This window comes from Chrysemys picta, chromosome 4 (genome assembly GCF_011386835.1).
Source record: "Chrysemys picta bellii isolate R12L10 chromosome 4, ASM1138683v2, whole genome shotgun sequence".
NCBI classification, from domain to species: domain Eukaryota; kingdom Metazoa; phylum Chordata; order Testudines; family Emydidae; genus Chrysemys; species Chrysemys picta.
The window spans coordinates 150,678,815-150,692,864 of record NC_088794.1 but is presented as its reverse complement, the minus strand read 5'-3'; positions in this window follow the sequence as shown (position 1 = coordinate 150,692,864).

Below are 14,050 nucleotides of genomic sequence, written 5' to 3'. Positions count from 1 at the left end.
CGATGAATTCAAACTGAAGCAGGTGCAAAGTAGGGCTACTAGGATGAGTAGAGGAATGGGGAACCTATCTTATGTGAGGAGACTTAAGGAGCTTGGGTTGCTTAGCCTACCCAAACGAAGGCTGAGCAGGGATATGATTGCTCTCTACAAATACATCAGATGGATAAACTCCAGACAGGGGGATAAATTATTTAAGTTAAGGCTCAAGAACAAATGAATATAAACTGGCCATCGACAAGCTTAGGCTTGAAATTAGAGAAAGGTTTCCAACCAGTAGAGGAGTGAAGTTCTGGAACCACTCTCAAAGGGGAGCAGTGGGGGCAAAAAAACATACCTGGTTTCAAGACCGAGCTTGATACATTTATGGAGGGGGTGGTATGATGAGACTGTCTTCAAGGCATGTGGCCCACTTGCAACTGCTAGAAGCAAATATCTCCAGCAGCCAAAGATGGGACACTAGATGGGGAGGGACTACAGAGAAAGCTTTCCCAGGTGTCTGGCTTGTGGATCTTGCTGACGTGCTCAGGGTTGGGAAGGAATTTTCCCACAGGTCATATTGGGAGAAACCCTTGGGGGTTTTCGCCTTCCTCTGCAGCATGGGGACGGGGTCACTTGCTGGTTTAAAGTAGAGTAAACGGTGGATTCTCTGTAGCTTGAAGCATGATTTGAGGACTTGAGTAACTCAGCCAGAGGTCCTAGGTCTATTACAGGAGTGGGCGAGGTTCTGTGGCCTACAAAGTGCAGGAGGTCGGACTAGATGATCACAATGGTTTCTTCTGACCTTAAAATCTGTGATCCTATGAGAAGTCCCATCAAAGCTGTATGATTAAAGTTAAGCAAATTAAAGGTATTTAAGCACCCATATCTCATTTTCCAAAGGGATTTAGGCACTTAGGAGTCACAGTCCCATTGACAGCTGGTGGGATTTAGAATCCTAAGTGCCTAAATCACTGTTGAAAATGAGATCTAGGCTCCTGAATCAGTTAGGCGCTGCAATGCTGAGCACAGCAATGCCTACAGACCTACAAATCTAAATGCTTTTCTAGATCAGGGCTTATGCGTGCAAGGCTCCAAGCCCCACACAACTGATAATTCACCATACTGGTGTAGATCCTGATTCAGTCGGGTGCTTAACCACATGCCTAACTGAAGTACAGGAGTAGTCCTGTTGGAATCGGGGCCTTAGGTCTTTTCTAACCATCACAATATCAAATATTTTTCTACCATAAAGTTTCAAATATTGTGGCTGTGTCATGGAATTACATATAGTCCCCCAGAATTTTTTACGTGTATTTGTTTCAGTCTCTGCCTTTCCCCTAGCCAAGGAGACAGTGTGGTCCCAACTGTGAGTTTAAAAAATATAAAAGTGCTGATGTAAGGCAATCTGCAATGGGGCTCATTCTTTCTTCCCATCACAGGATGGATTAATACTTCCATCAGATTTTGACAGCGTTAGAAACAGCAAAGCCATCACTCTTCTGTGAATGCATCTCAGAGGCAGATCTTGAGCGGCAGCAAAAAGGCTGTACCTGTATTTTGGAACCAGGTGTTATGGCTGAAATTAATGGCAGTGGAATCCAGGCAGTGTCTACGAGATGAAGTCATTAATCACCAATGGACAAGTCTGCTGGGATTTCATAGAATGGCACAACCGTAATTCATTCAGGTCTCTGACCCACGTGGGTGGAAGGCTCCGAGGGAAAGAAATTTGAAGTCTCTAATAATATTCTAATTTCCAGTGGAATTCTCTCCCGAGTTTGAAGGTAAAGTCCCTTCTTTGACATGTGTCCTATTCTTTATGGGCATGAATAATGCCTGCTGACTCTGTTTCTAGTACTCTGAACAAGTTTAACAGTGCTGCTGAATGAGAAATAAAAGATGTATACGTTCAGAAAGCATTTTACCAAACACTTTCTTTTATTGAGCACTAAGGTAAGGGAACGTGATGCTTCGGAGTGAATGAAACAAGATACTAAAAACAGCGCGGGCGAGTGATGAGCAAACTGAGGCAAATTGGGGGCATCGATTCCAGCACATGCCCTGACGTTTCCACTCTGATCCAGCTCTTCTTAGGACTCCCTTGGAGACTGGGCCTGAAGTCGTGTGAGATCTAACTTTCCCAAGAGATTTCCAGTGCTTCCAGATCTCTACCCAACTAGAACTAAGCCAAGAAGAGCCGTGCAAGTGCCAGTCGAAGCCAAACCCAGGTTGTGCTGAAAATTAAATCTGAAATGGAGTCTGGGTTTGGTTGAAGTTCTGGGTGAAGATATAGGGTGATGCTCCTTCTGGACTAGACTGCAGGTAAGCACTTCCCCAGCGGGAGCATTGGAAGGCATCCCTTGGGACTATGGATGGACCAGTAGCATGTGGTTGCACCTCGCTGTCTGTGCAGGAGGGATGTCACAAATTAGAGCAGTGTTTGGCTTCTGCCATTGACATCAGTGGTCATTTGGCCGCCAGAGCACCCAAAGAATCCCAAGAGTGGAAAGGGGGCTTGAGGTCCCCTTTGCCTACCCTCCTCCTGGAGGTCTCTACCATGACATTTCAGAAAGCTAGTGCTTATACGAACATGTATGTGCTCTGCACCTCTGCAATGTGCAGAAGGCACACACCCACTGTGCCACCCCATCGGAGGGCAGCATGTCCTCGGCACATCTACCTCTCCACCCTTCCCTGCCACCAGGGAGCAGGCCCAGTGCTTGGGGAAGTCCAGCCACTTAAATGCGAGTAGCTTCTGTCGCAGCTAAATTCTGGTCCTTAACTCAAACCATGTCATCTCTCCCTCGTATCAGAGCAGAGTCGTCCTTTTTATCGCCAGAACCAGAGTGCAATACGGGGCCGTGCAGCCTGTTGGTCTCACAGGGCCAGGAATCAGGTTGTCATGCATTTGTACATCTCCCTGCTGGAGGCTTTAGGTATTACGACAATCAATGAATAAGAATAACACCGTGAGCATTTCCATGGCCACACAGGATGAACCCAGAATCTGCTTTGAGGAATAACCTGTAAAATATAGTTCAGGTCTCTCTTTCTCCCTCTTCCAAAGTAGCAGAGTTTATGAGCTTTCTGCAATTCCCACAGTGGCGCAATCCTGGAACTCATTAGCAGTTCTGGTTTGAGGTCTGGAACCTGTACGGGAATGGACTATGTTATTGGAGACTGGGAAGACGGTGAGGATTACTTCCAGGAACTTTTTGTCTGGCTGGGAACGCCAGCATGGACTAAGGAATCTCCTGCCTGAGATTTGCAAATTAGTGAAATCCCAAAGTTCCCAAAAGAGAAGTACTGTGGTAAACCAGATGTAATGATTTCAGATAATGGCTCGTGTCATTCGGCCATCCTCACTGCTGCCAAAAATAGTCACAGGCACCTAGCTAGTGTACCCAGGATAGATCCATCGAAGTCAGCAGAGCTAGGGTAATTTACACCAGCTGTGTACCTGGCCTGTGACATACAGATCTATAACCCAATAGAACTGTACTGTGCAGGACACTTCTGCCAAACTGTATTCCAGCTGCCTGTACAGAACGATAGAATACAAGTGGAGCTTCAAATGGAAGAAGTGAAAGGAGATTGGAGTGAAGAGGTAGCATCAAGGGCGGAATGATGCATTTTCAGCTGAGACGTGAAATTTGCCATGGCAGAGACCCCCTAGGCACTGTGTGTCAGGTGATGGGAGCTGTGGAGAAGATGCTGTGGAAGGATTATGAGACGGGGCAGTGGGCAAGCCTGGGACAGATGAGCAAACAGAGCAGGGAGGGGAGCTGAGGAAGACAAGGTCTGTGAGGTAGGCCCGAGCGAGTCCAAGGGGCAACACGTAGCAGAACTTCCAGAGGTTGGCTGGTGAAAGGTGTCTTTTCCTAGCACTCCCTGAGGATAGCAGAGCTGCTCTGGGTCACTTCCAAGCAGCCGGCTCACAGAGAGGTGCTGTCTGTGGTGTATAAACTGGAGGACAAAAGTAGAAGAATGCAGGGTCAGGCGACAGCATCCGATCTCTTTTCGTAATGCAGCTTTAGACAAAGACAAAGCAAGAGCAAGTTCAGTTCTAGTAACGTGATTGTCCTCCCTGGATTTAGACCTGTCACAGTCTTCAACCCCTCAGCCGGGTAAGCCTGGGCGTTTTATTCCAAGGACTGTAGCCCTCTCTCCTTCAGTCATTTGCTGAGACCAAGGAGCCTGCAGCTAAATATGCCACTTGTGATTAGAGGACTAGACGGAGCTTTTTCCTGGTGACGCTCCCACAGCTCATTGTTTTTCCTTTCCTATCTGTGAGTCGCCGTTTCCCCTCCAGAGACAGAAGCAACAGATACACGAATCCCCGAAATAACTTGTCTGGGGAGGCTGCTCTAACTAGGGCAGACTGCACGTACAAAGCCTTTTGGCGAAACTTGGGCCTGCTCCAACTGATTAGCTTCCCTAGCATGATGATTTGCATAATATGCCCCATGATGCTTTGCAGTAGCCTTTTGCTTCCAATGCCTTTTTTCCTCAAGTGAGTACGCTTCTGAATCTGGCATTTCAAGCGTCTTTCATTTACAACATCTACCTTGCAGAAAGAATCCCCTCAGACTTGGCAGTGAAGTTGCTAGAAACTCACTAAATCTGTTTAGCTTGGAAGTGCCCAGTGCTTAAGAATTCATTTCTCCTTCTGCCAGGAAAAACTAAGCAACACCAAGCATGTAATAGGTTCAAAAGGGCCCTGTGGACTTTCAGTGTGCTTTCGAAAGAGCTTTGGTTTTGTTGGTTAATTATTTTAGCTTTATCGCTGGGAAAAAACCCTCTATATTTTTAAAAGTTGTGTGAACAGTTCTTACAAAAGAAAGACCCTAGTGGTTGAAGTCTTGATGACAGAGCAATAAAAATGCAGAACAGCTGCAGATATAGATTTCAAAATTCAGGAGGAAAATGTGCATCAACACGGCCTGCAGACACTAATTGTACTGCTCCTTCCCATCTTCCAGTGCTGACGACCTGCACAACCAGACTTGTCGCTATTTGTCTCGGTTCTTGTGTGGTGTCCATCACGGGAGTATCTGAGCATCTCCTAAGAAATAGCAGCGACAATATCACCATCTCTTCCTTCTGAGCCGGTAGGAGCAGTGGGGCACATGGGGCTGGATTGCCACAGCCCTTGCTGGGCAGAGCAGGATGGTAAGAGGGGGTAACCACTTTTCCCTACAGGGAGCCGGAAAAGGGGATGAAGCAGGTACTCCCCACCCAGCGCAAGTAGTCGAGCAGAGGCGGAATCGCGACTGAGTCACTGTTTGATCTCCAGTCTGCTACAGCCGCTCCAACTCCGGGCAGACTGTGGCATTAAATTCTAGTTCCTCATTACTGGCTCAGAGTTGTGCTTGGTTTTGTGGTCGGAGGATGCTTCTGCTGGAGCTGAAAAGATGAATGGGGCAAGGTTAGAGCTCTTTCCAATGTCTTCTACCCATTTCAGCATATAAACTCCATAACTGCCTGGATGCCTTGTGTATCTTCAACGCTAGGGATTAGAAGTCAGCATGTGCCAATACTTAACATATGATAGTATCCAAAATATCCAATTTCCCCCCATACATACAGCAGGAAACATCTCAGATAGCTCATGTCCACAGACCGCAGCCTATCAAGCTGACCAATGTTGTCTGATTCTTTCCTTGCACTCCCCGATCAATCTGTCTGTATCCATCTGTTGTCACTCGCCTTTCACTTAGATTGTAAGATCCTTGGGACCCGGGCCACCTTTTAGCTCTGTTTGTACACTGCCTAGCACAATGGGGTCATGGCCTGTGACTGGGGCCCCTAGCTGCTACGGAAATACTGCTACGAATGATTCTTATTAGAAAATGTCAGCTTTATAGTGGAGACCACTGTAAGCGATTCTGAATGTGTTTGCTGCCCTCTCTCCTATTGAGATCTCTAACGTTAGGTGGGCCCTCTAATGGCTCAATCCAGCAAAACCATTAAGCATGTGTGTAGATGTGAAGCGTTTTCGGGGAGTCCAGAATGGGAAGTCACCATGTTACCCGCCTGCCTAGTGAGAGAGATTTGCTGGTGCTATATTGCATGACGGCTTCCTACCACCCCAGTCTTCAGCCAGCCCAGCAAATGCCTCAGGACTCTGCCAGTCCAAACTTTGCCTTGCAGGGTTAACCCTTGATGCTCTTCAGCTCCAACCCCCCTGGAAGAGAGGTCCCATGCAGCAGCCAGCCCGCCACTGGATGCCCACAGCAATACCAAGTCCGCTGGCTCCATATAGATGGAATTCACAACAGCCTGATGGCTTAGTGGAGGATGCTCACCTCCCTTTAGTATAACAGCATGGAGATGAATTTATAAGAGAACAAGAACGTTGGTTAAGAAAGAACAGAGATTTAAGTGCTACTCGGCGGAAAGAATAGAAACAGAAAATGGCTACAAGTAAAACAAAAGAATAACATACTTCTGAGAGTATACATGCCACCTTAGCAGGCTCCGAGCTTTGTCTAAGGCAGTTTTCACACCTACAGCTACTTTTCAAGGTCACCTACCCACATAGTTGGGGATCCAGCATTCCTGGGTGCAGAGAGCTCTGGGTTCTCTCTTTCTTCAGTGATGTAAAATGCCCTTATGCTTCTCTTTCAAATTCCCCAAAGTTCATTGCCTTTGGCTGAAGAGTCAGGATGCCCCCCGGGGGTCAGACTGTGGTGTCCTCCAGTGTGCTGACGCCAAGTTGTTTCATCAAGCTCCTGATAACTTCAGGTGCAAATGAACTGCCCCTGGTGCCTGGCATTCCCATGCTCCCATTCCCATTGGGAACAGAGGCAGATCACTCTTTTGTCTAGGACAACCTTGTTTATCAAGTCTGCCCCCAAATCATATTTTGGGGACATATTTCCAGCGCATGTCCATAGCTCTTTGCACACCTCCAGCCATCATGCAGTGATATTGACTGGTGTGTCACCACGTTCCATTCGATACTGCACAGGACACTATTTACAGAATAATCTGATGACTGTAATGTGTCAGACGTAGCGAGTGTGTCAGGCCTGGTAGGAGTTCAAAGAACAGCGGGCCCTCTGCTAGTTGTCGCAGTAGTCCCACTGATTCCAAAGGCACCACTTCTATGGTTAACATTAGACTTATGCTTAAGTGCTTTGCTTGATGGGGTCAGAGTGTTCTGCACCCTGAGTGGCCGTGCCCTAAGCTAGCAGACAAGGGCCTAACCAGATCAAAGCCTGGAAACTGAAGTTAGAAATATTTAAATTGGAAATAAAACATAACCTTTTTTAACTGAGAGGGTAATTTAATCACTGGAACAGCTCCCCATTGGGAGGCATGAATCCATCATTGCTTGGACTCGATAAATCTATATCAGCTGCCTTTCTAAAAGAACGCTCTAGTTCAACCACAAGTTATTGGAGTAGATGCACGAATCACCAGGAGAAATTATCCAGCCAGTGTCATGCAGGAGGCCAGACCTTAAAAGCCATGACTCTATAGTAATAGCGACATGTTTTTATTGTCCGCCGCAAACGCCTTGTCACGTTTCTATATATTGTAAATGTGATGGGGTGCTGGTTCCTGCCATGTTTTGCATCCTGGAGCACTTGTTCCCACACATGTTCCCCAACAGCTGCCATCTTAGCCTTGCTCCTCAGCCAAAGGGCAGGCTTCCCAGATGGTCTGGAGGGGTTTAAAGCTTCTTTTGATCATTGAGAATGTTCCCATAGAGGCTGGGAGGGAAAAACAGAAAAGGAAAATGTGAATAATTAGAAGAAAACACATTTGAGAAATCCCTGCATGAAAGTCCCAATAGAGGACGTTAAAGGAAACAAAAAAGTGGAAACTTACAGCCAAGTGAGCAAAGAAGTTGAGATTGTGATTAAGCAGGAGACTGGGAGTTTGGAAGACCTAGTTTTCATCCCACTTTAGGTATGTACTTGTTTTGCGACTTTATGCAATTCACTTAGTTTCTTGGTTCATCAATTTCCTCATCTGTACTTGAAATATAATCAAACCTAACCTCGCCAGAGCGCATCTGAGATCCTGATGTGGAAGGTGTAGTTCTGAACAGCTGCAAACTATCATCATGGATTATTATTTGAGGGGAAAGCAGTGGATGTGTTATTCCTTGACTTTAGCAAAGCTTTTGATACCATCTCCCACAGTATTCTTGCCGCCAAGTTAAAGAAGTATGGGCTGGATGAATGGACTATAAGGTGGATAGAAAGCTGGCTAGATCGTCGGGCTCAACGGGTAGTGATCAATGGCTCCATGTCTAATTGGCAGCCGGTTTCAAGCGGAGTGCCCCAAGGGTCGGTCCTGGGGCCGGTTTTGTTTAATATCTTTATTAATGATCTGGAGGATGGTGTGGACTGCACTCTCAGCAAGTTTGCAGATGACACTAAACTAGGAGGCGTGGTAGATACACTAGAGGGTAGGGATCGGATACAGAGGGACCTGGACAAATTAGAGGATTGGGCCGAAAAAAACCTGATGAGGTTCAACAAGGACAAGTGCAGAGTCCTGCACTTAGGACGGAAGAATCCCATGCACTGCTACAGACTAGGGACCGAATGGCTAGGTAGCAGTTCTGCAGAAAAGGACCTAGGGGTCACAGTGGACGAGAAGCTGGATATGAGTCAACAGTGTGCTCTTGTTGCCAAGAAGGCTAACGGCATTTTGGGCTGTATAAGTAGGGGCATTGCCAGCAGATCGAGGAACGTGATCGTTCCCCTTTATTCGACATTGGTGAGGCCTCATCTGGAATACTGTGTCCAGTTTTGGGCCCCACACTACAAGAAGGATGTGGAAAAATTTGAAAGAGTCCAGCGGAGGGCAACAAAAATGATTAGGGGTCTGGAGCACATGACTTATGAGGAGAGGCTGAGGGAACTGGGATTGTTTAGTCTCCAGAAGAGAAGAATGAGGGGGGATTTGATAGCAGCCTTCAACTACCTGAAGGGGGGTTCCAAAGAGGATGGAGCTCGGCTGTTCTCAGTGGTGGCAGATGACAGAACAAGGAGCAATGGTCTCAAGTTGCAGTTGAGGAGGTCCAGGTTTACCTAGGGAAGTGGTGGAGTCTCCTTCCTTGGAGGTTTTTAAGGCCCGGCTTGACAAAGCCCTGGCTGGGATGATTTAGCTGGGAATTGGTCCTGCTTTGAGCAGGGCGTTGGACTAGATGACCTCTTGAGGTCCCTTCCAACTCTGATATTCTATGATTCTATGATTCTATGATTATTTGCTAATAAAGACAACTATCTCTAAGCAGATCATGATAAAGAAGTCATCTCCCCTCCAGAGCTACTAAATTGAAATCTTTAGATGTCTGTGTGGATTGTAATGGGAAGACTTACGAGAGCTATGCTGGCAGGAGCTTTAGCTGCTGCTAGGGCTGGTCAAAGCATAGGGACCAGACAAAAAGCAGTCCAGTGGGCCTCCAGGATGGGTGTTTAGCATTGAGTTACAGAACCACAAGGGAGCCATTCAGGCAAACAGCCTGACAGACAGGGCTGGTGAAGCCTTGATCATGTCTTCAGCAAAGTCTGATGGTGCGGGAGGGATTCAGAGTCAATGAGTGAGTTGGTGAGAGGAGGAAAATACATATTCCAGGCCATGGCTTTATGACCTCTGAAAACATCGCCTTTGGGTGAAGTCTTTGCTGTAGTTGTGCCGTACCACTATAGTGACTGGCTTCAATTTTTCAAACTGCAAGTGAATAGTGACTTATGACTCATCCATCGCATGGAAAGACATAGCAGATGGCACATGCCCTGCGATGGTATTTGTGACTCGGTTTATTCCATTTCTGTGAATGTTCATAGGAGTGGATATTTCTTTGCATTCATGTTCACTGAGGGCTTGGTCCTGCCCCCACGTGACTTGAATGGTGCAGAATCAAGCACTGAAAGAGGAAGTGTTGTCAACAGATGTGTCATTTTCAATGAATAGAGTCCAGCTTGTAAGAGTATTTGCTCTAGTATCCGTGCCAGAAGTATCCACATGGCTACCTTGAAAGCTCTTTCTGGGTAGAGTCATTCACACAGGGAGCAAAGGCAAATGCCGTGTGTCTTAGCTGTTCAGTCACAAGTAGAATTACAGATAGCAAGTACTTGAAGCAATAGTGGCAGTGAACAATTTAAGATGCAAAGAATCCTTAGGATGAAATGTGTTAGCCCAAATCACTCACTGAGTAACTTTCAGCAACAAAATATTCTTACAAGCTGGACTCTATTCCTGGAAAATTTGCAAACAGAAAATGGAGAATTGTTACAATATTTGTTCAGTGCATATCGTTCATTCTGTGCTAATTAACAGTTCATTCCTATACTCCCCTTTACTGCAATCCGTTGCAAATGCTGGGGGAGGTGGAAGGAGGGTTAATTAATCCCCAAGCGTTGTCAGAATGCTGAGTTACAAGTTAAACAGTTACTGTGGCTTGCCAAGTGTTCTGATGGAGTTGTTCAGATGTTCAGGGGTCTACAGGGCTGGGAGTGGAGCAATGCCAGGCTAGAGAACCACACACACCCACACACCCACACCCACACCTGCAGGGTATATTCCCAATGGAGGAAGCGTTACACTGGGAGCCCAGGAGATGGGAGAATGAGCGGCACATGGCGCCTGGAGGTAAGGCTGATGATGGGAACTGCACAAGAAGTAGCAGCAGCTTTGTGAAGGCTGCTCTAGTTTTGGAACTACACACACACACTCACACACACACACACACACACACACACACACACACACACACACACACATCTTTGGGAGTTGAAAGCACTTAGAGAGAATGATTGAACAGGACACTAAGAGACCAATAGAGAGAGAGAGCGTGCTAAGCCAGTGACCATGCCCCAAACGCACGTGCTTCCAAACTAGTAAGAGGTGATCCAGGGAGAACATAATTTGAGGTCAGTAGATGCTGCTGTTTGTTTAAAGCATCCGGAGAATACCCAGCTGCTATGGAAAGGAGGCAATAACAACATCCAGCCACCTCATTCCTTGCCATGAACCCAGTCCAGCTCCTATTGAAGTCAGTGCCAAAACTCCCATTGACTTCAGTCGAGTGGGCCCAAGGGCATGGTGCACGACGAGATGTCACATTTCCCATCGCGCTGGAACTCAGACCTGGGAACCGATACAGCAAAAAGTGTTAAAAATTCCACAATAGACGAGTGTATTTGTCCTCCACAACTGCACGTTCCTTTCGAGCTGCGCTTCTTGGTGAGGATTTAGGCTGGGGTTTTTATCTGCTCCTCTCACACTTGGTTCAAGATTCAATCCTTTTGAAACAGAAAATATCATTTCCTGGGGGATGGGGAAACATTTTTTTGCATGTTCTGGCCTCTTGATCAATGACACGTACGAATAGGAATGAACAAGAAAAATACACTAACGGGGTCTAATCTGTGCCCTGGTTATTAACATTCCCATTCACTTTAAAAGCCATAATAAAGCTGTACAAGACCAGCCCATTTAGGAAAAAAAAAAAGACTAATGTGACTAATGTGACCAGATGGTTTTTCGGGAGCTTTTAAATATGAGTCAGGCTGCATTTTGTGTAGGGACAAATAGAGCAGCGGAGCGATGACGACTGGAGCATACATTTGTGCACATAACTCAAACACGGGCCCTTTGAAGCTGTTCGCATGAGTCGCCAAGCCTGGGATAGTCTCAGCGGAGTGACTCCTTCACTGGTCAAGAGAGTACGTACAAATATATGAAAGGGATTGGGATTCAGGCGGGGCAACGTGAGGTATCGTCAACGCCCTTCTAATTCTGATCCACCCAAGGCCAGTGCAAGGAAGTTTTGCGCCCTACGTGAAACTTCCACCTTGCGCCCTCCCCAGCTAACTCCGCCCCCCCGTGGCAGCTAACCCAGCCCCCCGCCCGGGGAGACCCCCTCCCTCGTGGAAGCTACCCCCACCCGGGGAGACCCCCCCGCCCGCGGAAGCTAACCCCACCCAGGGAGCCTCCCCCCTCTGCGGCAGCTAACCCCACCTGGGGAGACACCCCCCCACCCATGGAAGCTAACCCCGCCTGGGGAGTCCCCCGCCGCGGAAGCCAACTCTGCTAGGGGAGCCCACCCCAGCTCACCTCGGCTCCGCCTCCTCCGCTGAGCACGCCGGCGCTGCTCTAATTCTCCTCCTCTCGCAGGCTTGCGGCGCCGATTGGAGGAGACTTAGAGCGGGGGCTGTGTGCTCAGCAGAGGAGGCAGAGTGGAGGTGATCTGGAGCGGGAAGCGGTTCCCCTGTGCATCCCCACCCCCCCCCGTTACTGCGGCGGCCCTCCCCGCGCCCCCCCCCCCACCCCAGCTCACCTCCACTCCACCTCCTCACCTGAGCGGGCTTTTAGGTGCCCGCCTAGTTTGCCTAAATGGTTGCACCGGCCCTGGATCTACCGTATCACCGGCTTATGGCCAATGCTAACTGGCTAGGGTAGCTATGCCTTGGCACAGCCCAGTCCCTGCCTTTACCACCCATCTGATTTTTTTGGGGGGTGGGGAGGAGGAAAGAAGCAGCAGCTATGCAGAGCCTGTTTCCCTTCCCACCCCGCGACCTATGGTATGGATACTCCCCCCACTCCCCCCGAGTCCCCTTTATTCCTTTGCAAGGCCAGTGACAGTCTGAGCCACTCTTTGTAAGTGATCTGGTTCAGAACCAGAATGAATGATCCATGGAGAAGAAACCTCTGACTGCGAGACCTTTCATGTCTTTGCAAAGCAGCCTAATTACTCGGCACCGTCATCAATAATAGCGGTAATTAATAATGGCTCAGGATTCGGGATGGAAAAAAGAAAGGTTCTGCCCTTGAGCCTAGGAAGTGCAGTATTCGTCTTGTGAAAGGCAGAAGAGACAAGCAAGCAGTGAGATGAATTCTGAAACCTCTAAGGGTATGTCTTCACTACCGGCCGGACACCACGGTAAGTAGATCTAAGTACGTCGACTTCAGCTACGTTATTCACATAGCTGAAGTTGCGTAACTTAGATCGACCCCCCCAGTGTAGACCAGGCCTTAGAGAAAACAACGGTAACCGAAAGCTCTGACTCAAACAGACTCACCGGACTATGATTTCATTTCTGAAAATTCAGAAAATAATTCCTGTCAACACTGCTACTGCCTTGAATCTATGCTGTCAACTGGTCTACAGGCACAGTGGGTCATTTGCGACATGCGGTGCTGGATTTCTGATGCAGTTTGATGCATGGAATACACACCACGCAGCAGGGCCAAGAAACAGATTTCTCTCTGAAAAGGGAAGGAGGAAGACCCAATAACTTTGGGGAAAGCGGATAATTTGCTGCTACCTGCACATTCGAATAAGGAAGAGTCTTTCTTCCGCTAGTCTTTACTAGTCCACTTTCAGTGCATCACACGGATACTATATGTTGTTGATTTGTCTTGCTGCTGCATCTAGGAGCCCTAGTCCTAGATCAGGACCCTATTGTGCTAGGCGCGGTACAAAAAGACGGTGACTTCCCCAAAGAGCTGCCAATCTTAGTATAGGATGGGAGATAACAGATGGGTACAGACAGATGGGGGACAACAGGGAAACAATGAGACAGTATTGGTCAGCATGATAGGATGTGGTCTGAACACACCAGGACCCTAACTGTGAACAAGCTTTCTGTAGGCTTCACCAATTTGTTTCCAGGTGTCTGGGTTTTCAACAGAAAGTTGAAATTTTCCATGGAAGCAGACACTTTTCATGAGCAGCTTTGTTTAGTTGAAAACCCAATATTCCATTAAAAAAAAACAGTTTTAATGCAAAATTTTCAACCAGCCCTTAATAATGAAACTAAAATAAAGGTCGGCTAGTTTTTCTATCTTCCAACCAACAGGTTCATTCAGGTACAGCAGTTTGGATTCAGATACTTTGACATATGGCATTTATTTTTTTACTCTAATATTATAAATTATACGATTATCAAACAAGATCTTAGCCAATCACAGCGGGTTTAGTAGGAAACCAGGCAGGAGGCTAACTCTGTACATGAATGGAGGATAAAGTTGACCTGCTTTAAACCTTCCAGTTTTGCCTTAAGTAACTAATACAGTGAGAGTTCATGTGATGTTCCCTCTA